Here is a 26,276-nt window from a genome sequence, read left to right on the forward strand (position 1 = left end):
CAAAAACTGAGCTCTATAGGAGAAAGCCCTGCCTACAGCTGTTTGTTTAAAAATTCTCAGGACAATAAGGAGGCCTGGGTCTTGTGACCGTAGTGTACGTGAAGGTATGTACGGTAGGACCAAATCGGAGAGAAAGGTAGGAGCAAGTCCATGTAGTGCTTTGTAGGTTAGCAGTAAAACCATGAAATCACCGAGCATTAACAGGAAGCCAGTGTAGAGAGGCTATCACTGGAGTAAAATGATCAAATTTTGGGGTTCTAGTCAAGATTCTAGCAGCCGTATTTAGCACTAACTGAAGTTCATTTAATGCTTTATCTGGGTATCCGGAGAGTAGGGCATTTTAGTAGTCTAATCTAGAAGTGACAAAAGCATGGATTCGTTTTTCTGCATTTGTGGACAAAAATGTTATGAAGATGGAACAAAGCTGCCCTTGAAATATTATTGATATGTTCATTAAGAGTGATTTGGATCCAGTGTAAAGCCGAAGTCTTTCACAGTTTTATTTGAGACGACTGTACAACCATCAAAATTAATTGTCAGCTCAAATAGCAGAGCTCTTTGATTCTTAAGACCTAGAAATTGCATCTCTGTTTAAAACTAGTTTAAAAGTAAAATGTTTCCCGCCATCCACTTCATTATGTCTGAAACACTAGCTTCAAGGATAAGCAATTTTGGTACTTCATCATCATGTTTCATCAAAATGTACAGCTATGTGTCGTCCGCAAGTGGAAGTTGACATTGTGTTTCCAAATGACATCACCAGAGGTAGAATATATAGTGAAAGTAATAGTGGTCCTAAAACAGAACCTTGAAGAACACCGAAACTTACGATTGTTTCAGTAGCTGAGTTGAAGTCAAGTAGGTCAAGTCCGGACTGGAAAGGTTTAGAGGCCATGACTATGTTTGTGAATGTGTCGAGAGATACAGGATTAAAAAACTTGATTGTCTCAATTGATCCTAGGTCCTGGCAGTTCTGGCCAGACTCAGGACAATTGAGTCTTGGAGAAATACCCAGATTCAAATAGGAGTCTGAAATTTGTATTCTAATGATCATGATGTTTTCTTCAAATAAGTTAATTAATTAATCACGCTGAAGTGAAGGCCATCCTCATTTGGGAAATGCTGCCTTTTAGTTAGCTTTGCGACAGTATCAAAAATATATTTTTATTGTTTTTATTCTCCTCAATTAGGTTGGAAATGTAGGGTATTCAAACAGCTGTGAGGGCTCTTTGATATTACATGGTACTGTCTTTCCAAGCTAGTCAGAAGACTTCCAGTTTGGTGTAATGCCATTTCTGTTCTAATTTTCTGGAAGCTTGCTTCCAGGCTTACAGATTATTTGTTGTGATTGCAAATGTAACAAGAAGGTAACAAGATGGCGGTCAGATAGTCCAGGAATATGAGGAAAAACATTTAGATTCAGAATTATCTATTCCATGGGACAAAACTAGACCCAGGGTATGTGTAGGTCTGAAAACACGTTGAACAAACCCCATTGAGCCGATGATGGCTCCGAAAGCCTTTCAACAAAAATGTGAATATTATCTGCCATGACTATGAGGTCGGATAGGAATTCAGGGAACTCAGTGAGGAACACTGTATACAGCCCAGGAGGCCTGAAACAGTATCTATAAAAAGTGATTTAGAAGGCTGCGTAGATTTCATGACATGAAGCTCAAAAGACGAAAACACGGTATTTTTTGTGTAAATGAGCCCTGTCTATGTTGATAGATGAGATGACAGCACCCCTCCAGCTTGGATGGAGTCCGTCACTCATCAGCAGGCCAGGCTTGATCCTGTTTTTATGAGAGTCCCAGAAAGAGGACCAGTTATACACACATTTGATATTTTAGGAGGGGCAGAAATCTATTTTCAACCAGCGATTGAGATGTGCGAGTCTGCTGTTCATCACTCAGAGATAATTACTCGATGCCAACACATCCTTCTAGCTAAGTTACACGCTGAAGTTATGTTGCTCTTGGTGACCTCTGACTGTTTCATCCTAACATTGTTGGTACTGATGTGATAACAATATGTTGTGACTTTACTTTAATTTATCTGATTACTGTTATTTATTTAACTTCTTATGGCTGGGGGGCAGTATTGAGTAGCTTGGATGAATAAGTTGCCCAAACTAAACGACCTGTTCCTCAGTCTCAGTTGCTAATATATGCATATTATTATTAGTATTGGATAGAAAACACAAGTTTCCAAAACTGTCAAAATATTGTCTGTGAGTATAACAGAACTGACATTGCAGGCGAAACCCTGAGGAAAATCAAACCAGGAAGTGGTTTCTATTTTGAAAACTCCATGTTCCATAGCCTGCATTTGCTCCATTTAAAGGGATATCAACCAGATTCCTTTTCCTATCGCTTCCTCAAGGTGTCAACAGTCTTTAAACATAGTTTCAGGCTTTTATTTAGAAAAATGAGTGAGAAAGATAACATCGCGTCATTGTATGGCCGGGTGCCAGCAGTGTTTTGTATGCGTAACAGAGTTTGGGCAGCCATTGCCTTTCCCTCTCCTACTGAAAAAGATAGTTGCGGTTGATATATTATTGATTATATATTTTAAAAACAACCTGAGGATTGATTATAAAAAACGTTTGACATGTTTCTGTGGACATTACGGATACTATTTGGAATTTGTCTGCGTTGTCGTGACCGCTCTTTCCTGTGTATTTCTGAACATAATGCGCCAAACAAACAGAGGTATTTTGGATATAAAAATAATCTTTATGGAACAAAAGGAACATTTATTGTGTAACTGGGAGTCTCGTGAGTGAAAACATCCGAAGATAATCAAAGGTAAACGATTAATTTGATTGCTTTTCTGATTTTCATGACCAAGCTACTTTATGCTAGGTGTACAAACATAAAAATAGTGCCCCCTAGCTTGAAGAGGTTAACGGGATGGCAGACATAAGAAGTTAATCCATGTCTGTAGCCATGAAGTGCTTCGAACGGCTGGTCATGGCTCACACCATTATCCCAGAAACTCTAGACCCACTCAAATTTGTATACCGCCCAAAAGATCCACAGATGATGCAATCTCAATTGCACTCCACACTGTTCTTTCCCACTTGGACAAAAGGAACACCTATGTGAGAATGCTGTTCATTGACTACAACTCAGCGTTCAACACCATAGTGCCCTCAAAGCTCATCAATAAGCTAAGGACCCTGGGACTAAACAGCTCCCTGGATCCTGGACTTCCTGACGGGCTGGCCCCAGGTGGTAAGGGAAGGTAACAACACATCTGCCATGCTGATCCTCAACACAGGGGCCCCTCAGGGGTGCGTGCTCAGTCCCCTCCTGTACTCCCTGTTCACTCATGACTGCACGGCCAGGCACGACTCCAACACCATCATTACATTTGTCGATGACACAATAGTGGTAGGCCTGATCACCGCCCACGACGAGACAGCCTAAAGGGAGGAGGTCAGAGACCTGGCCATGTGGTGCCAGGACAACAACCTCTGTACTGGTACCCCCTAGTATATAGTCTCACTATTGTTATTTTACTGCTGCACTTTAATTACTTGTTACTTTTATTTCACAGCATACAATGACATTCAAGAGGATTCTGTGCTTCCAACTTTGTGGCAACAGTTTGGAGAAGGCCTTTTCCTGTTTCAGCATGACAATGCGAGGTCCATACAGAAATGGTTTGTCAAGATCAGTGTGGAAGAACTTGACTTGTCTGCACAGAACCCTGACCTCAATCCAATCGAACACCTTTGGGATGAATTGGAACGCTGACTGCGAGCCAGGCCTAATTGCCCAACGTCAGTGCCTGACATCACTAATGCTTTTGTGGCATTGGAAGCATGTTCCTACATGTAGTGGAAAGCCTTCCCCAGAAGTGTGGAGGCGGTTATAGCAGCAAATGGGGAACCAACTCCATATTAATGCCCATGATTTTGGAATGAGATGTTCGACGAGCCGGTGTCCACATACTTTTAGTCATGTAATGTATCTACTTCAATTACGTCCTTACCCCTGCACATCGACTCGGTACTGGTACCCTGTGTATATAGCCAAATTATCGTTACTCACTGGAAATTAGTAATACTAATTGAGCCCATCTACCTCAAACCTCCAATATATGCCTGTTAATTGAACACAGTGATGTCATACCCCAGTCTGGCCAGGTAGGAGGCCAGTTGACGGTCACCGGGCCACAGCCAATCATAGCGATCTTGACATGAAAGCTGTCCGACATCTGATCTGGAGGCAGCAGGTCAGGATTACGAACCTCGGGAATTACCATCTTGATGTAAATCTGGAATGAAAAACAACAGAATGTCTAAATGTTAAAGCAAAAATGGTGAAGGAGAAAAATAAAAAAATGGTTCAGTATCCTTTTCAGGGCAGGGAGAAGTTAATATGGACTTGACATTTATGGTTGTCTCATTGGACAAAGGTCAAAGCCCTGTGTGGGCTGGGGTTTTAATGTGAGGGGCATTCCAAAAGAGGAATAACACATTATTATGTGACATTTGACAAGAGAGGAATTGACCAGCTGAAATTTAACAAAATTATTACAGTCAATCTTTAAACCCACGGGTACTTATTGAGATGGAGGACTGATGCTTTTGGTGGTGGGTCTGTGTTGAGCCATGCTACCACACCTGCAGTTATGATAGTTTACAGTATCATAATTGTATTTACAAGGGAACCTCTGACACAATATGGTAATTGTTTTTATGTGGATGCTGATAATGGAACCTTAATTAATTATGCACAGCTACAGAATGTGAGCTGAATAGCCTGGATATCGGACAAGTAAGGTCGGCTAAATTAAATACACAACATGACCAAAAGTATGTGGACACCTGCTCGTCGAACATCTAATTGCAAAATCATGGATATTAATATGGAGTTGGTCCACCCTTTGCTGCTATAACAGCATCCACTCTTCTGTGAAGGCTTTCCACCAGATGTTGGAACATTGTTGAGGGGACTTGCTTCCATTCAGTCACAAGAGCATTAGTGAGGTCGGGCACTGATGTTGGGCGAAATAGTCCTGGCTTGCAGTTGGCGTTCTAATTCATCCCAAAAAGTGTTCGATGTGGTTGAGATCAGGGCTCTGTTGTTGCTCCTAGACGTTTCCACTTCACAATAACAAACTAACTTGTTGGAAAGGTGGTATCCTATGGCAGTTCTACGTTGAAAGTCACTGACCTCTTCAGTAAGGCCATTCTACCGCCAATGTTTGTTTACGGAGATTGTTTGTCTATGCCTTTGTGCTTGATTTTATACACCTGTCAGCAACAGATGTGGATGAAATGCCTGAATTCACAAATTTGAAGGGGTGTCCAAATACTTTGGTATATATAGTGTATTTTCAGAATGTTGGGTATTAATTAGACTCTTTCTCCTGTACCTACTGTATAGGGATCCCTGTGTACTGTCGGCATCCCACTCTCTCCCTCACTGTTTACACTGTTTACCTGGGCAGGTTGGGATGTCCTGTGACAACTAATGGGATTTGGTGCTCACAGAAGCCCCTTGTTTCCAACTAACTTCAATCGAGGCAATGCCCTTTTCTCCTGTATTGGAGGACTAACCTGAGGAGCGAGTGTGTGTATTTATGTGTGTGTGCCTGTATTGTGTGTGTCTGTTTATGATTGTGTGTGTTAGAGAGAGAGAGTGAGAGTGTGTTTGTGTGTAGGTCTGTGTGTACGTGCGTGCACGTGCCCGCGTGTGTGTGTGATTATATGGGTGCATGTGCGTGTGTTTGTGGAGGCAGGATTGTGATGGCCCTCTCAGAAGGGGTTATCTAATCATGAGTTTGATAAACATCTGTGACCTTTAGCATTTAGGAAGAGAGGAGCTGTCACTCTGATGGAGACACGCACTTTACAACCCAGAGAAGGAAGGAGTGGGACTGGGGAGAGGAGGAAGGGGATCAGGGAAGAGAGGGAGGACAGGGAAGAGAGAAAGGAAGCAGATGGGGGAGAGAGTGACTGAGTGTTTTTTTCCCAACTAAAACAATACAGGACAGGGAGCAGTAGTTGTTATATCAGGACCATCGGTACAATTTGACTTGATTCATTCCTTTATATTACCAGGTGAGTTGACTGAGAATACATTGTCATTTACAGCAACAACCTGGCAATGCTTCACAGATTGTAGTGTAATAGTGTAGCTGAAAGTTCTTAGCCTGGGTACCAGTATGTTTGTGCCAACAGTCCACTCCTTTTCATGCCAAACAGCTCTGGATTTCAGCCTACATAGTTCTGGGCTAGAACAAAAATGTGCAAATGTGTTCTCTTTCTATTTTTTTTTGCAGTTCAATACTGAGGTCAAAAGTATGTATCTCTCTTGCCAAAATGCAATACATTACCTCAACAGAAAACTGCTGCAGGCCCCCAATGTTGATGGGTCCTTCCTCTGAGGCAAAGAGGTTGCAGCCCCCCACACAGAGCTCCTACGTGGGGCCCACCATCCCACACAGCCCATCAGCCTCACGAAGTTGTCCGATAGGATGGCCTTGGCCGCCCCATAGTAGTTTGACGCATACAAACACAGACACATATTGATATTGAAGCAACATAGTGAGCTGAAGAAAGGGTCAAGGTTCAATTGTTCAACTTATGTAGTATAATAAGTAGTTCAGAATGAATGTTCAAATTAGTATTGTCTTTGAGTTTGACGGTATACAATGGCTATATATATATATTTGTAGGTGTTTAGACACAGACTGTAAATCAGAGACAGTCACGTGGGAGAGAAACAGTGGGAACGGTTGGGAGTCGCATATGTGACTATGCTGGGGAATGTTACCACTACACAACAGCTCTGCACGCAGGTATACAATGTCAATGTATACCTATTACTGTATGTACATTATCACCAAGACCCAGTGAGAAATAGGTTTCTTGCCTTGTTTGAGATGCTGGGGATGAAGGCCTTGATGTCCAGGTTGGTGAGGCAGCTCTTCTAGCATGGTGCTTCAGCACATTTCAGACACCTGTGGGGATGAATACATGATTACATTCACAATATACCAATCGACTGATATTGATTCATTTCTCTGTTATGATATGCCACAATTATAAGGAAGAGGCATCCATTTTTACATCAATGTTAAGGCACATATGATACCACCCACCTCCCTGTATCACTACAATGGAAAGGCCTAACTACATTAAGGCTGTAAAGAGTTACCAATCCATCCGGCAGTCCTGATTGGACGAAAGAGGCATGGCGTGTCACTGTCTATGCTAACTTAATGATTTGTCCCTTTGTCTCCGTGGAGACAGCGGGGTCGGAAAACAAACGGCTGACTGATGATCGGTCCGTCCTCGCCACCATGTATCTCTGCACCAACCGAGAGAGAGGGAAGACTAATACTTGTTATAAATACTGATGACTCCATAATGGTGGCGGTGACGCCATATTGGTAGACAACAACATGCCGCCACTAAATTATACATGGGCTAATTTGGCAGGGCCTGATTAAATATTCATGAAGTAACAAAATGGATGCAGTGCTGCGAGACCTGTCTACAAATGTCAAGACCTCAGAGAGATTGAAAGAGAGAGAAAGAAAGCAGGGGGCGGGATTTAGCATCCTCTGTGAAGCTTGTTTTATGTTTTCCTTGTTGAACTAGTCAACGTAAACAGACTTAACAAATGGACAGATGTTGGTGAGGTAAATTAGGTCTTTTTTGTTGGTTTAATTAATTGACGTTTATCTTTTTCCTCATATTTTATTTTTCCTCATCAAATGAAGATGCATCACTTTCAAAGTTAACACGAGAAAACTGACAGATGAGAGATCCTCTCTATCCCTTTATTTCTCTTTACCTTTCCCTCTCTCAGCCTCTCTCTTTCACCCTCTCTCTCCCTCTCTCAGTCTCTCTCTTTCACCCTCTCTCTCCCTCTCTCAGTCTCTCTCTTTCACCCTCTCTCTCCCTCTCTCTCCCTCTCTCAGCCTCTCTCTTTCACCCTCTCTCTCCCTCTCTCAGTCTCTCTCTTTCACCCTCTCTCAGCCTCTCTCTTTCACCCTCTCTCTCCCTCTCTGTCTCTCTCTTTCACCCTCTCTCTCCCTCTCTCTCCCTCTCTCAGTCTCTCTCTTTCACCCTCTCTCAGCCTCTCTCTTTCACCCTCTCTCTCCCTCTCTCAGTCTCTCTCTTTCACCCTCTCTCAGCCTCTCTCTTTCACCCTCTCTCTCCCTCTCTGTCTCTCTCTTTCACCCTCTCTCTCCCTCTCTCTCCCTCTCTCAGTCTCTCTCTTTCACCCTCTCTCAGCCTCTCTCTTTCACCCTCTCTCTCCCTCTCTGTCTCTCTCTTTCACCCTCTCTCTCCCTCTCTCTCCCTCTCTCAGTCTCTCTCTTTCACCCTCTCTCTCCCTCTCTCTCCCTCTCTCAGTCTCTCTCTTTCACCCTCTCTCCCTCTCTCTCCCTCTCTCAGTCTCTCTCTTTCACCCTCTCTCTCCCTCTCTCAGTCTCTCTCTTTCACCCTCTCTCAGCCTCTCTCTTTCACCCTCTCTCTCCCTCTCTGTCTCTCTCTTTCACCCTCTCTCTCCCTCTCTCTCCCTCTCTCAGTCTCTCTCTTTCACCCTCTCTCTCCCTCTCTCTCCCTCTCTCAGTCTCTCTCTTTCACCCTCTCTCTCCCTCTCTCAGTCTCTCTTTCACCCTCTCTCTCCCTCTCTCTCCCTCTCTCAGCCTCTCTCTTTCACCCTCTCTCTCCCTCTCTCAGTCTCTCTCTTTCACCCTCTCTCAGCCTCTCTCTTTCACCCTCTCTCTCCCTCTCTGTCTCTCTCTTTCACCCTCTCTCTCCCTCTCTCTCCCTCTCTCAGTCTCTCTCTTTCACCCTCTCTCAGCCTCTCTCTTTCACCCTCTCTCTCCCTCTCTCAGTCTCTCTCTTTCACCCTCTCTCAGCCTCTCTCTTTCACCCTCTCTCTCCCTCTCTGTCTCTCTCTTTCACCCTCTCTCTCCCTCTCTCTCCCTCTCTCTCCCTCTCTCAGCCTCTCTCTTTCACCCTCTCTCTCCCTCTCTCAGTCTCTCTCTTTCACCCTCTCTCAGCCTCTCTCTTTCACCCTCTCTCTCCCTCTCTGTCTCTCTCTTTCACCCTCTCTCTCCCTCTCTCTCCCTCTCTCAGTCTCTCTCTTTCACCCTCTCTCAGCCTCTCTCTTTCACCCTCTCTCTCCCTCTCTCAGTCTCTCTCTTTCACCCTCTCTCTCCCTCTCAGTCTCTCTCTTTCACCCTCTCTCTCCCTCTCTCAGCCTCTCTCTTTCACCCTCTCTCTCCCTCTCTCAGTCTCTCTCTTTCACCCTCTCTCAGCTTCTCTCTTTCACCCTCTCTCAGTCCCTCTTTCACCCTCTCTTAGCCTCACTCTTTCACCCTCTCTCAGCCTCTCTCTTTCACCCTCTCTCTCCCTCTCTCTTTCACCCTCTCTCAGCCTCTCTCTTTCACCCTCTCTCAGCCTCTCTCTTCCACCCTCTCTCTCCCTCGCTCTCCCTCTCTCTTTCACCCACTCTCAGCCTCTCTCTTTCACCCTCTCTCAGCCTCTCTCTTTCACCCTCTCTCAGCCTTTCTCTCTCACCCTCTCTCAGCCTCTCTCTTTCACCCTCTTTCTCCCTCTCTCTTTCACGCTCTCTCTCCCTCTCTTGTTCTATCACTTACACTTTTCTGACCAGCAGCCTGTAAGCTCTCCAAGTGTCAAGTGAAAATAACGCACAAGGAATACTATTTGATCATGATTGGTAAATGTCCCGCAGCAGTGTGTGCCAGGATCTAGAGTACCACTAACAAAGGGTCTCTTCCTGAACAGCTCTGAGCTCACCTGTGTTTTTTCAGGCCTGGCGGCCATGATAAAAGGCCCAAGCACAGACTTCCAAATGCATCCTTAATCACATTAAAAAGGAGATTGAAAATGTATACACACAAAATATGTAGTTTGATGTCTTGTCTAGAATCAGACTTTTGTAGTGAACCTGTTATGAGTGCTCAATTAGCATGTAGACGTGGGACTGGAATTCACAATGATGACTTTGTGATCACAGCTTGGTTCAATGTCTGTACATTTACACAGACCTTTCAACTCCCTCAACGTAAACTCCTTTCTGAACTAGAATTGGTTAGTCTCATTGGGTAGTCTCATTGGGTAGTCTCATTGGGTAGTCTCATTGGGATATGAACAACACACGACTATCACCAACACACCAACATCCCTGAGCAGAAACATAAACAAATGCTATCCCAAACTAGCCAGGGAGAAAACCAAGACTAAGACAGCGTCATAAAAACGACAGAAAAGTGTCCACCCTTAAGGCGGCACTAAATCTCAGCACACCACGGTAATATCGCTAATCTCAGCACACCACAGTAATATCACTCATCTCAGCACACCACGGTAATATCACTCATCTCAGCACACCACGGTAAACCACTAATCTCAGCACACCACGGTAAACCACTCATCTCAGCACACCACGGTAATATCACTCATCTCAGCACACCACGGTAATATCACTCATCTCAGCACACCACGGTAATATCACTCATCTCAGCACACCACGGTAAACCACTAATCTCAGCACACCACGGTAAACCACTCATCTCAGCACACCACGGTAATATCACTCATCTCAGCACACCACGGTAATATCACTCATCTCAGCACACCACGGTAATATCACTCATCTCAGCACACCACGGTAATATCACTCATCTCAGCACACCACAGTAATATCACTCATCTCAGCACACCACGGTAATATCACTCATCTCAGCACACCACGGTAATATCACTCATCTCAGCACACCACGGTAATATCACTCATCTCAGCACACCACGGTAATATCACTCATCACAGCACACCACGGTAATATCACTCATCACAGCACACCACGTTAATATCACTCATCTCAGCACACCACGGTAATATCACTCATCTCAGCACACCACGGTAATATCACTCATCTCAGCACACCACGGTAATATCACTCATCACAGCACACCACGGTAATATCACTCATCACAGCACACCACGGTAATATCACTCATCACAGCACACCACGTTAATATCACTCATCTCAGCACACCACGGTAATATCACTCATCTCAGCACACCACGGTAATATCACTCATCTCAGCACACCACGGTAATATCACTCATCACAGCACACCACGTTAATATCACTCATCTCAGCACACCACGGTAATATCACTCGACTACAGCCTCCATCACAGAGTGGTAGCTATAGGTAAGCCCCCCGAGCTACACACACACACACACTACAGGTAAACCCCCTAGCTTCCCCCTGTGATGTCTCAGGACGTCTGATTGATGTCTTCCAACCGTCGCCTCCAGTCTTCTGCATTATTAACCAAACAACCAGGGAATCTCCTCAAACATCACCACTCCAGGGTACCAGACTTTATCTAACCAATCAGAGACACAACAGCCTCCAGTCAGAGTCAAGCGTTGTCCTGGATCTGGGTGACACAGCATATTCACCTGATATCCTACAGCATATTCACTTGTGATATTGATCTAATCTTCTAGAAGTTGTCAATAACTGAGGGACACTACCAGAGGACATTGGTCTAAAAATAATCCTAAATTACACACTGAACAAAAACATATCCGTAACCTGCAACAATTTCAAAGATTACGATGAGTTATAGTTCATATAAGGAATTCAGTCAATTGAAATAAATGCATTAGGCCCTAATCTATGGATTTCGCATGACTGGGAATACAGATATGCACCTGTTGGTCACAGATACCTAAAAAAAAGAAAGAAAAGGTAGATGAATGGATCAGAAAATCAGTCAGTATCTGGTTTGACCACCATTTGCCTCATGCAGGGCACATCTCCTTCGCTTACAGTTGATCAGGCTGTTGATTGTGGCCTGTGGAATGTTGTCCCTCTCCTCTTCAATGGCTGTGTGAAGTTGCTGGATATTGGCGGGAACTGGAACAAGCTGTCATACACCTCGATCCAGAGCATCCCAAATGTGCTCGATGGGTGACATGTCTGGTGACCATGCAGGCCTTGGAAGAACTGGGACATTTTCAGCTTCCAGGAATTGTGTACAGATCCTTGCGACATGGGGCCATGTGTTGTCATGCTAAAACACAGTGGATGAATGGCACGACAATGGGCCTCAGGATCTCATCATGGTATTTCTGTGCATTTAAATTGCCAATCAATAAAACGCAATTGTGTGCAATGTCCATAGATTATGACTGCCCATACCATAACCCCACCACCACTATGGGTCACTCTGTTCACAACGTTCACATAGACAAACCGCTTGACCACACAGCGCCATACACAGTGTCTGCCATCTGCCAGGTACAGTTGAAACCGGGATTCATCCGTGAAGAGTACACTTCTCCAGCGTGCCAGTGGCAATCGAAGTTGAGCACTTGACCACTGAAGTCGGTTATGATGCTGAACTGCAGTCAGGTAAAGACCTTGTGAGGATGACTCGCACGCAGATGAGCTTACCAGAGATGGTTTCTGACAGTTTGTGCAGAAATGATTTGGTTGTGGAAATCCACAGTTTCATCAGCTGTCCGGGTGGCTGGTCTCATACAATCCCGCAGGTGAAGAAGCCGGATGTAGAGGTCCTGGGCTGGCATAGCTACACATAGTCTACGGTTCTGAGGCTGGTTGGATATGCTGCTAAATTCTCTAAAACGACATTGGCTCATGGTAGAGAAATTAACATTCAGTTCTCTGGCAACAGCTATGATGGACATCCTGCAGTCAGCATGACAATTGCATACTACCTCAAAACTTGAGACATCTGTGGTGGCATTGTGTTGCGTGACAAAGCTGCACATTTTAGAGTGGCCTTTTATTGTCCCCAGCACAAGGTGCACCTGTGTAATGATCATGCTGTTAAATCCGCTTCTTGATATGCCACACTTGTCACGTGGATGGATTATCTTGGCAAAGGAGAAATGCTCACTAACAGACACCTACTGTAACTTTACAACTTCCAGCGCTATCACCACTTATTACCCTATCTACCTACCCTATGCATAAAAAAAACGCTTCTCTTTCCTCTTTCCTGTGTACACAACAATCAAACAATTCTAGACGTGTCTTCTCCTTGTTCTCTTTAATTCTGCAACCTGTTCTATTATTTATGGTGACTTTGTTTTCAGGTCTTAAATGTGTGCTAAATGAGCCACAGAGGGAGGTCAACTGGCTCCTGGCCACACCATTACACCATTACACATTCATCTCAGGCTCCCGCATTAGACTCAAACACCTTGTTAGCTTCCCATTGTGGCTCCATCTCCATCTGTCAGTTTAAGCTAGAGAGATCAGCTTTCTCAATTCACAGCATTCGGCTACAGTATGTCGCTCTTCCGCACCTGCGTTGGAAAGTTGCAGAGCCACAGCGCTGTTTGTCAGACCAGGAGACATTCCGGAAATCGATGGTTTGGCCTAAAAGCTAATATGACCGCTCTATAGAGAGGGGAGACTCTCACGAACACAACTTCTATTTGTGAGAGGTATTGACATGTTGAATGCACTGAGTCCCCAAGTCCAGAACAGACTATGGGAGGTGCACAGTACTACATAGAGCCATGACTACATGGAACTCTATTCCACATAAAGTAACTAATGCAATCAGTACAATTTGATTAAAAACAGAGAAAAATACACATTATGGACCAGTGGGGACTGTGAAGCAACACAAACATAGGCACTGACACATGCATACAAACACACGATAACATACGCACTATACACAGACATACACATTGTATCGTGGATATGTGGTAGCAGAGTAGGGGCCTGAGGGTACACACTTAATATGTTGTGAAATCTGTTGCTCTTCCTAGAGCTGGCATCCCGGTCAAACTGCCCAGTCAGGGGAGAAGGGCCTTGGTCAGGGAGGTGACCTCAAGAACTCGATGGTCACCCTGATAGAGCTTCAGAGTTCCTCTGTGGAGTTGGGAGAACCTTCGAGAAGGACAACCCTCTCTGCATCACTCCACCAATCAGGCGTTTATGGTAGAGTGGTCAGACGGAAGCCACTCCTCAGTAAAAGGCACATGACAGGTCGCTTGGAGTTTGCGAAAAAACAAACACCTAAAGACTCTCAGACCATGAGAAACAAGATTCTCTGGTTTGATGAAACCAAGATTGAACTCTGGCCTGAATTCCAAGAATCACGTCTGGAGAAAACCTGGCACCATCCCTACGGTGAAGCATGGTGGTGGCAGTATCATGCTGTGGGGATGTTTTTCAGCAGCAGGGACTGGGAGACTAGTCAGGATCGAGGGAAAGATGAACGGAGCAAAGTACAGAGAGATCCTTGACAAAAACCTGCTCTAGAGCGCTCAGAGCGCTCAGGACCACCGACTTGGGCAAAGGTTCACCTTCCAACAGGACAACGACCCTAAGCACACAGCCAAGACAACGCGGGAGTTGCTTTGGGACAAGTCTTAAAATGTCCTTGAGTGGCCCAGCCAGAGCCTGGACTTAAACCTGATCGAACATCTCTGGAGAGATCTGAAAATAGCTGTGCAGCGACTCTCCCCATCCAATCTGACAGAGATCGAGAGGATCTGCAGAGATTAATGGGAGAAACTCCCCAAAAACAGGTGTGCCAAGCTTGTAGCATCATACCCAAGAAGACTCTAGGCTGTAATCGCTGTTAAAGATGCTTCAACAAAGTACTGAGTAAAGGGTTTGAATACTTATGTAAATGAATATTTCAACAACAACAAAAAATTATACATTTGAAAAATTTCTCAAAACTTGTTTTTGCTTTGTAATTATGGGGTATTGAGTGTAGATTGATGAGGGGGATTTTTGAAAATCAATTTCAGAATAAGACTAAGGTAACAAAATGTGGAAAAAGTGAAGGGATCTGAGTACTTTCCGAATGCACTTTATATACAGTACTAGTCAAAAATTTGGACACACCTACTCATTCAAGGGTTTTTCTTTATTTTTACTATTTTCTACATTGTAGAATAATAGTGAAGACATCAAACTATGAAATAACACATATGGAATCATGTAGTAAACAATAAAGTGTTAAACAAATCTCCAACTGCTCTTAAACACAGTAAAACTAAATGCATGCTCTTCAACCGATCACTGCCCACACCTGCCCGCCCGCCCAGCATCACTACTCTGGACAGTTTTGACTTAGAATATGTGGACAACTACAAATACCTAAGTGTCTGGTTAGACTGTAAACTCTCCTTCTAGACTCACATTAAGCATCTCCAATCCAAAGTTAGATCTAGAATCAGGTTCCTATTTCGCAACAAAGCATCCTTCACTCATGCTGCCAAACATACCCTCGTAAAACGGACTATCCTACCGAAAGGAATACCCAGAGTTACCTCTGCTGCCGAGGAGAACTTCAGATTGCAGACCAAATAAATGATTCACAGAGTTCAAGTAACAGACACATCTCAACATCAACTGTTCAGAGGAGACTCCGTGAATCAGGCCTTCATGGTCGAATACCTGCAACGACTACTAAAGGGCACCAAAACTAAGAAGAGACTTGCTTGGGCCAAGAAACACGAGCAATGGATACTAGACCGGTGGAAATCTGTCCTTCGCAGTGAAGGAAAATGAATTATCTCTGCATGTGTGGTTCCCACTGTGAAGCATGGAGGAGGAGCTGTGATGGTGTTGGGGGTACTTTGCTGGTGACACTGTCAGTGATTTATTTAGAATTCACGCACACTTAACCAGCATGGCTACCATAGCATTCTGCAGCGATACGCCATCCCATCTGGTTTGAGCTTAGTGGGTCTATCATTTGTTTTCAACAGGACAATGACCCAAAACACACCTCCAGGCTGTGTAAGGGCTATTTAACCAAGAAGGAGAGTGATGTAGTGCTGTATCAGATGACCTGGCCTACACAATCACCCGACCTCAACCCGATTGAGATGGTTTGGGATGAATCGGACTGCATTGTGAAGGAAGAGCAAACAACAAGTGCTCAGCATATATGGGAACTCCTTCAAGACTGTTGGAAAAGCATCCCAGGTGACTACCTCATGGAGCTGGTTCAGAGAATACCAAGAGTGTGTAAAGTTGTCATCAAGGCAAAGGGTGGCTACTTTGAAGAATCTCAAATATAAAATGCTTTCATCAAAATGCCCACTCAAGACAAATCTTCAAACTGTCAGTCAGCTTACCAAGGTATTTACAAGCAGCACAGAAATGTAATGATCCACATGTATTGATTACATCTTTACTAATGCTGCAGATATCTGCTCTAAAACAGTATCCAAATACATTGGATGTAGTGATCATAATGTAATAGCCATATCTAGGAAAACCAAAGTTCCTAAGGCTACAGGTATGCCTAATATAGTGTATAAGACGTCATACATTAAGATTCATAGTGATTCCTTTGTTTAATATGTAAATAATATTTTCTGGTCTGTGGTGTTTAATGCGGAGCAACCAGACACTGCAAGCAATAAGACAATGTATATAAAAACTGTTAAATCCCCATGGATTGATGAGGAATTTTAAAATGTTATGGGTGAGAGGGATGAGGCAAATTGAATTGCAAATAAGTCTGGCTACTTGGCCGATTGGCAAACATACTGTAAATTGAGAAATCATGTAACTAAATTGAACAAAAAGAAGAAGAAACTGACCAGCCTTTACTGATTCCAACAGCCGGCCAATCAGCCTGTTACTAACCCTAAGTAAACCTTTGAGAAAAAAATGTGTTGACTAAATAGAAGGCTATTTCACAGTAAACAAATGAACAGCAGATTTGAAGCATGCTTATAGAGAAGGGAATTCAACATACAGTGTTTAAGGCACAAATAACTGGCTAAGAAAAGATCATGAAATGTTTGTGGAAGCTGTTTTGTTAGACTTCAGTGCAGCTTTTGACATTATCGTCATATTCTGCTGCTGGAGAAAAACCTGTGTGTGATGGCTTTCATCCCCTACTAACATTAATCATATGCATGTCAAGCTCTCTTGGCTCAAAGTAGTGTAGCGATTCACTTCATCACTACTTGTATTTGTGAGAAGTACTGACATGTTGAATGCACCTAGCTGTCTGTTTCAACTATTAGCACACAGGTCAGACACCCATGCATACCTCACAAGACATGCCATCAGAGGTCTCTTCACAGTCCCCAAGTCCAGAACACTATGGGACTATGGGAGGCACACAGTACTACATAAAGCCATAACTGTATGGAACTCTATTCCACATCAAGTAACTCCTGCAATTCATTTCTGATTTTAAAAAACTGAGAAAAATAAATATTTGACTCTTGTTCATGTAGTGTATATATACTGAACAAAAATATAAAGGCAACATGAGATGGCAAAGGGGGTAATGTGGGCCTTGTTCAATAATTAGGTTGAGGTTCAGCTGTGTGAATCCTTTTGGCATAGCTCCAATGCCTAAGTAAGCCTAGACAAAAATGTACAGGTATGTGTCCAAATTATATATATACTCCCACACACATAAACAGGTACACACACACACACACACACACGCACACACACACACACACACACACACACACACACACACACACACACACACACACACACACACACACACACACACACACACACACACACACACACACACACACACACACACACACACACACACACACACACACACACACACACACACACACACACACACACACACACACACACACACCCCATATTATCAAGGGATGGAGAGAGATTATGGCATGCTTAAGGGATGTCGTTGTAGCTGTCAGAGCTGTCAGTGCAGTAGACTGGAAGTCCTTAGAGGAACACTGGAGAATGTCTACCAGCTGCACACAACGCCCACTGAGTCTGGCCCTGTCATAGGAGACACACACACACACCGTCTATTCTAATACTAGGACCAACCCCACACCTGCAACCCACAAGGGAGATCTGAGGCAGCAGGTGGGGGAATCTGGTGTGTGTGTGTGTGTGTGTGTGTGTGTGTGTGTGTGTGTGTGTGTGTGTGTGTGTGTGTGTGTGTGTGTGTGTGTGTGTGTGTGTGTGTGTGTGTGTGTGTGTGTGTGTGTGTGTGTGTGTGTGTGTGTGTGTGTGAGTGTGTGTTAGCCTACAGCTGTGCCTTAAGGCTGTTTTAAAGGCTGTTATCCTTTACTGTTCAGCTTTAGATATACTGTAGGTTGTATTAGGGTCATCACAAACCATACTGCCAGTTTTTACGCCACATATTGAGACAATATAGGAATACTGACTGAAAAACAGATGTATATCACTACATTTCTGTTCCTTGAAAGCCATTGACATTGACTACAGCCCTCTCTCTCTCTGACAACATTATTCTTGAGTAAGGCATACCATCTTGCCACAAAACTATCATTTGACAATAAACAAATAGCACAGAACATTACAGACTAGTACTTGGACATGAATGTCTTTAAATTGCTTCAACAGACTAAAGTGTTATGCAGGTGAAGGAGGACCCAAACGCGACTTAACAGAAACAGAGTTTATTAATGCTCAAAACCGAATAACTGAAATCCTCTAGATAGTAGAGGGGAAAACAACTGGAGAAGCGGCCACAGACTGCAGGTCGCCTTGTTCAATAATTAGGGTAGGCGCAGGCCGTAGTCAACTGAGACACCTGCTCACACGCAGCGTCTGAAGAAGGCACAAAACACGACAGGACAGGACAGTACACAATCACGGCAAAAAACACGACAGGACAGGGCGAAACGCAATTACAGCATGGAATACAAAACAAGGAACCGATGGAACAGGAACGGATCACAAAGGAATAAATAGGGAGTCTAATCAGGGGAAAGGATCGGGAACAGGTGTGGGAAGACTAAATGATGATTAGGGGAATAGGAACAGCTGGGAGCAGGAACGGAACGACAGAGAGAAGAGAGAGCGAGAGAGTGAAAGGGGAAGGGGGAGAGAGAGGGATAGAACCAAACAAGACCAGCAGAGGGAAACGAATAGCATGGGGAGCACAGGGACAAGACATGACAATAAATGACAAACATGACATAAAGCTTCTGCGGATCCGCTCACTCCTTCAAATGGGACAGGGGCCCTGTTATAAAAGCCATCGCCGGGCATCGTTGTAATGAGAGCTCTGGGGAGCGTGTCACAAATGTCTGGAGGGACGAGACGAGACCTTCGAGACCGTCCACTCCACATCCAGGCACTGTCATCTTAATTATACAAGCTGCCTTAGGACGTGACCAATTAAGATTGGCTTCAGTATTAAAGTACCCCTCCTCTCTCTCTCCTCTCTCCTCTCTCCTCTCTACGTCCTGCTGTCTCTAGCTACTTGTGCTGGTAAGGGACACTTTCTTATCTTCTTCTCATAATGAATCCATGTTTCTTTGTCCTGGTGTGATGCCAAAGAGAGGAAGGAGCGGAGGGGAGAGGAGGGGAGAAGAGAGGTACGGGACTTCAGTCGGTAACCTAATGGAGTCTTTGAGGAAGACGATGTGTTGCTCTTCCTAATTAGCAACAACGTAATGTCTCTGGGACTAATGATCGCATTTTTACTTCAATTGCCAGGGTTTCAGTGTCTCTGTGTTGAAAGCCTTTTTGTCTGGTCACAGGGTCTTTAGCGGCTTCAAATACTCAACGTTGATTTTTATAAAGGGGAAAAAAGAGATGACAGAAAAATGAGCCAAATGGCGAGCCCTCTACAGACAATACACTACACACCACATAACATTATCTTGTACTGTATATATTAAATACATGTGAAGAGTTTAATTCCAAAATGCTATATATCAATTTTCAGAAATTATTTTGACATCTAATCGTGGCACAGGGTTGTTAAATGACAGACATGTATTTGTTTGAAACCTATCACTAGATTGTTTGTCTCTCTGAAATGAAACAACATTTTGCTACAAAATAAGATAAATCTGCCTCACTCTCAGAGAAAAAAGTAGCTAGCACTGCAAGGTTTTTACAAAGTCAAATGTGACGAAAAGAACTGTAGAAACTATACATTTGTGACATCAATATTAAATATATGTTATATATATATGTTATGTTATATATATATGTTATATATGTTATGTTATATATATATGTAATATATTAAATATATGTTATGTTAAACATGTTTTATTTATCCGTTATTTTACCAGGTAAGTTGACTGAGAACACGTTCTCATTTGCAGCCATGACCTGGGGAATAGTAACAGGGGAGAGGAGGGGGTTGAATGAGCCAATTGTAAATAATATATATATATATATCAGTAGTGTAATATGAGATTTGGGCTCTAGTCAAAAGGTGTGCACTGTATAGGGAATAGGGTGCCATTTGGGAAAAGATCCTAACTCTAACGAAAACACTAGCATAAGGCTAGATTTGTGATCTGTTGAATTTATATGTTAAATATACGGAATGCGAACATTCCATTCCATCCAAACAATGGATTGCTAGTAATACCCATCTGACATCTATGAATAAAAAACCTGAGGACAGTAATATTTTACACATACATGAAGGTAGCCATAAGCACTCATTTCTCGTGAAAAACACAAATGTGAAAATTGGTGGATATACACTCTTACAAAAAAGTTTCCAGTAGGGTTCTTCAGCTGTTCCCATAGGAGAACCCCTTTTGGTTCAAGTTAGACCCCTTTTTGGTTCCAGTTAGAACCTGTTTTTGCTTCCATGTAGAACTCTCTGTGGAAAGGGTTCTACCTGGAACCAAATAAGTTCTACCTGGAACCAAAATTGTTTCTTCAGTTATCCTATGGGAACAGCTGAAGAACCCTTTGTGATTAGAGATAGCGCCTTTTTTCTACGAGTGTAGCGTTTTGGAATTCTGCATGTACACTCTTTTATCCTGTTTCTAACAAGTTTACATAGAGTTCTTCATTAAACAACCCATGCCCAACCCTCCTCACCCTAAGCCGTGTCTGTATGCTGTGTCGATAATTGCACAAACCTGTTGCTGAGAACTAATGGTGCCCAGGCCTTAACAAGGGATCCACTTCCTAGATCCTGGATGACTCAACATAAGTAATGAGAACATGGTGTCAGCAAGCCGCGGGAGTCCGTGGCCCCTGACAACACTCCCCACCAGCCCCACAACCCCCACAACCCCCCGTCCCTCACCCTCAACTCCTCAATCTCCCTACCCTAGGAGGAACACACACCCACCCACACACACACACCACTCAATCTCCCTAGTCCCTACCCTAGGAAGATCACCTCCCCCCACTCCCTATGACTCTCCATCCCTTCCTTAGCCACGGAGAGGTGAAGGCACGCCAGCTGGACTTTGATGTCAGACATTATTAGCTGTCAGGGAACCTGCATTTTTCATAAGCATTGCAGGTCCCTCACAGTGTGGAAGATCCTACCCTGCTCACACAGATACATTTAGCTAGGTTAACACAGTATCGTCCTCGGTACAGACCATGGAGTGTACTGCCACCAGTGTGTCTGTCTCTCTTGTCTCTCTCTATCCCTCCCCCCTCATCCCCTACTGTGAAAGGAAAACAAATGTTAGTAACATTAACACCACACACAAGTTAAATCAAATCAAATTTTATTTGTCACATACACATGGTTAGCAGATGTTAATGCGAGTGTAGCGAAACGCCATACCTTACGCTTTACCTTACAGCCCAACTGACCTTACCACTACTCTGGTTGTGTTGACTCAGCAAACAGAGAGAAGCATCGTCCAAAAGAATAAAGTTCCCTTTCTGTTTCAAAACAGTTCCGATGGGTATTGATTAAAAGCACTGTGTGAAAAGAATGGAAAGATGTTCGGGCCTTTATGTGTAAAAGAATAAACACACAAATATCCCTATGTGATGCATCGAATACGTGTTTAATATGACGCGTCAAATAACAAAATGCTATTGTAGAATGTTGTGTGTGCTGAATTTGCATGCACAAGCCGGTGCCACCACTACAGTCAGTCTGCAAACGAGCACGCACTATGGCCGCAATGTGTTTACTATGTGTTTACGATACTGCAATGGTAATATATATTTTTTAATTTATTTATTTAACCTTTATTTACCTAGGCAAGTCAGTTAAGAACAAGTTCTTATTTACAATTATGGCCTACCAAAAGGCAGAAGGTCTCCTACGGGGGGGATTAAAAATGTAAAATAAAATAAAAATATTGGACAAAACACATCACGACAAGAAAGACACAATAACATTACAAAAAGAGAGACCTAAGACAACAACATAGTATGGCAGCAACACATGAAAACACAGCATGGTAGAAACACAACATAACATAACAACAACATGGTAGCAGCACAAAACATGCTACAAACATTATTGGGCACAGACAACAGCACAAAGGGCAAGAAGGTAGAGACAATAATACATCACGCAAAGCAGCCACAACTCTCAGTAAGAGTGTCATTGATTGAGTCCTTGAATGAAGAGATGGAGATAAAACTGTCCAGTTTGAGTGTTTTTTGCAGCTCGTTCCAGTCGCTAGCTGCAGTGAACTGAAATAAGGAGCGTCCCAGGGATGTGTGCGCTCTGGGGACCTTTAACAGAAGGTGACTGGCAGAACGGGTGTTGCATGTGGAGGATGAGGGCTACAGTTGGTATCTCAGATAGGTGGGAGTGAGATCTAAGAGGGTTTTATAAATAAGCATCAACCAGTGGATCTTGTGACGTGTATATAGAGATGACCAGTTTACAGAGGAGTAAAGAGTACTGGTGATGTGTCCTATAAGGAGCATTGGTGGCAAATCTGATGGCCGAATGGTAAAGAACATCTAGGCACTCGAGAGCACCCTTACCTGCCAATCTACAAATTACGTCTCCGTAATCTAGCACGGGTAAGATGTTTATCTGAATCAGGGTTAGTTTGGCAGCTGGGGTAAAAGAACAATTACGATTGATGAAACCAAGTCTAGATTTCACCTTAGCCTGCAGCTTTGATATGTGCTGAGAGAAAGACAGTGTACCGTCTAGCCATACTCCCAAGTACTTGTATGAGGTGAGTACCTCAAGCTCTAAACTCTCAGAGGTAGTAATCACACTGGTGGGGAGATGGGCATTCTTCTTCCCAAACCATATGACCTTTGTTTTGGAGGTGTTCAGGACACGGTTAAGAGCAGAGAAAGCCAAATTGGTGCACAGAATAAGCTAGTATTTGTTCGACCGAATGCGTGAGCATTTGACATGAGATCAGGGTCAAACGAGCCATTTAAAAAAAAATACTCAGTTGTCCAACACATAAATAACAAACTAAACAAGCTAGCTATCTACCTAGCCCTGTTAGCCCAAGCTAACGTTATGACAACAGTGTTTTCCACAAGTAGATAGATTAGCCAGTCAAATACAAAAAAGTAGCCAGCCAGGCATCCCAAAATAACTATATTTTAGTGGCCTCTATTACATTCTAATGCATTGGCTCATCAACTACACCGAACAACAATATAAACACAACATGTAAAGTGTCGGTCCCATGTTTCATGAGCTGAATTTTTTTTCCCCAGAAATGTTCCTTATGCACGCAAATATTATTTCTCTCAAATTCTGTGCACCAATTTGTTTACATCCCTGTGAGTAATCCATCCACTTGACAGGGGTTGCATATCAAGAAGCTGACTAAACGGCATGATCATTGTGCTGGGGACAATAAAAGGCCACTCTAAAATGTGCAGTTTTGCCCCACTCAACACAATGCCACAGCTGTCTCAAGTTTTGAGGGAGCGTGCAATTGGTATGCTGACTGCAGGAATATCCACCATAGCTGTGGCCAGAGAATTTAATGTTAATTTCTCTACCATAAGTCATGTCCAATGTTGTTTCAGATCATTTGTCAGTGCGTCCAACCGGCCTCATAAACGCAAACCAGATGTAACCACAAAAGCCCAGGATGACAGCGTGTTCCAGTTCCCGCCAATATCCAGCAACTTCGCACAGCCATTGAAGAGGAGTGGGACAACATTCCACAGGCCACAATCAACAGCCTGATTAACTCTATTCGAAGGAGATGTGTCGCGCTGCATGAGACAAATGGTGGTCACACCAGATACTGACTAGTTTTCTCATCCATGCCCCTACCTTTTTTTGTTACAGTATCTGTGACCAACAGATGCATATCTGTATTGCCAGTCTTGTGAAATCCATAGATTAGGTCCTAATTAATTTATTTCAATTGACTGATTTCCTTATATGTACTGTAACTCAGGGCTATTTTTGTGCATGGTCGTGGGTCCGGAACATAATGACAAATCATTTGGAGACTGCAAATTGACACACTGCTCGCTTAACCCGGAAGCCAGCCGCACAAATCTGGCGGAGAAAAAATTGTCCATCTGGCTACCGAAGTCAGCTTGCAGGCACCTGGCCTGCCACAAGGATTCGCTTGAGTGCGATGGGACAAGGAAATCCCGGCCGGCTAAACCCTCTCCTAACCCGGATGACGCTGGGCAAATTGTGCGCCGCCTCATGGGTCTCCCGGTCACAGCCGGTTGTAACACAGCCTTGGGTGCTTACATTTTCCTCTCTATTATGGTGGGAATACTTGGCAAAATATTTCCAAAAATAAAATCACTTCCTGGTGGTTTTGCAGTGTTTTATGTCCAACAATGAATATGTAAATATGTAGTACCATGTAGTACCAGTCAAACGTTTGGATACACCTGCTCATTCAAGGATTTTTCTTTATTTTTACTATTTTCTACATTGTAGAATAAAAGTGAAGACATCAAAACTGTAAAATAACACATGCAATCATGTAGTAACCAAAAAATGTGTTAATCAAATCAAAATATATGTTAAATTTGAGATTCTTCAAAGTAGCCAAAGATCCTTCATTAACTTGTCTCCTCACCTTCATCTACAACGTTTGAAATGGATTTATCAAGTTACATCAATAAGGGATCATAGCTTTCACCTGGATTCACCTGGTCAGTCTGTCATTGAATGAGCAGGCTTTTCTTAATGTTTTGTATACTCAGTGTATAACCCCGTTTCATGATTTATGAATGACAAAGGGATATTCAGTCAGTTCGATACCTTTTATAAACTAGTCAACACTTGCTGTTCAGTTGTCAATCAACGCACAGTAAATATCTTAGGCCTACTTGGCGCCACGACTCTGCGTAGCTGCCTATGTGATAAACGATTGTGTCATAAAACAATAACTAGGCTATTGGATTTAGACTCGTTAGTACTTACATTACATAGGATGTGCAAATTCACGAGCATCATGCTCTTTCTCCCTCCGCCATGTAAGAAATTAGACTGCAACCAGAGATCTGTATATAATGACAATATGTTTATGTCTCCGCCCAAACAATGGGAGTCGTTGTCCCAAAGGTGGGAAGGAAGTTTAGGTACAACATAAACCCATAGAAACGCATTCGGCTTATTTTGGACAGATTTTGGCGAGAGTAAAACCTCTCACTTTGCCTCCTCCTCTCTGCTGCGTTTCCCTGTCATCCTCGCTTTGTAAAAGATCACTAGAAGATGCATATCGTTCAATCTAGCGGGAGAGGGCTCAACGAACTAGCGAATTGAAACTTTAGCTTCATCTGGCTAGTGTGGCTTGACTGGACCGGGTCCGACTATCATCAACCAACTACAAAAACTGTTTTATAAATTAGGGGTATTTTAGATGATGATTGAGCTTGGGGAAGTGTGTTTCTAACCAACACTGTCCCAGAGCTTGGGGAAGTGTGTTTCTGACCAGCACTGTCCCAGAGCTTGGGGAAGTGTGTGTCTGACCAACATTGTCCCAGAGCTTGGGGAAGTGTGTGTCTGACCAACATTGTCCCAGAGCTTGAGGAAGTGTGTGTCTGACCAGCACTGTCCCAGAGCTTGGGGAAGTGTGTTTCTGACCAACACTGTCCCAGAGCTTGGGGAAGTGTGTGTCTGACCAGCACTGTCCCAGAGCTTGGGGAAGTGTGTTTCTGACCAACACTGTTCCAGAGCTTGGGGAAGTGTGTTTCTGACCAGCACTGTCCCAGAGCTTGGGGAAGTGTGTTTCTGACCAGCACTGTCCCAGAGCTTGGGGAAGTGTGTGTCTGACCAACATTGTCCCAGAGCTTGGGGAAGTGTGTGTCTGACTAACACTGTCCCAGAGCTTGGGGAAGTGTGTTTCTGACCAGCACTGTCCCAGAGCTTGGGGAAGTGTGTGTCTGACCAACACTGTCCCAGAGCTTGGGGAAGTGTGTGTCTGACCAACACTGTCCCAGAGATTGGGGAAGTGTGTGTCTGACCAACACTGTCCCAGAGCTTGGGGAAGTGGGTGTCTGACCAACACTGTCCCAGAGCTTGGGGAAGTGTGTTTCTGACCAACACTATCCCAGAGCTT

The 26,276-nt window shown here is 43.6% G+C and overlaps 1 pseudogene; it reads right to left on the reverse strand.

The window, feature by feature from the left end:
- Window positions 1–26,276, reverse strand: part of LOC124040674 — a 148,447-nt pseudogene that overhangs the window by 112,629 nt on the left and 9,542 nt on the right.

This window comes from Oncorhynchus gorbuscha, linkage group LG08 (genome assembly GCF_021184085.1).
Source record: "Oncorhynchus gorbuscha isolate QuinsamMale2020 ecotype Even-year linkage group LG08, OgorEven_v1.0, whole genome shotgun sequence".
Lineage (NCBI taxonomy): Eukaryota > Metazoa > Chordata > Actinopteri > Salmoniformes > Salmonidae > Oncorhynchus > Oncorhynchus gorbuscha.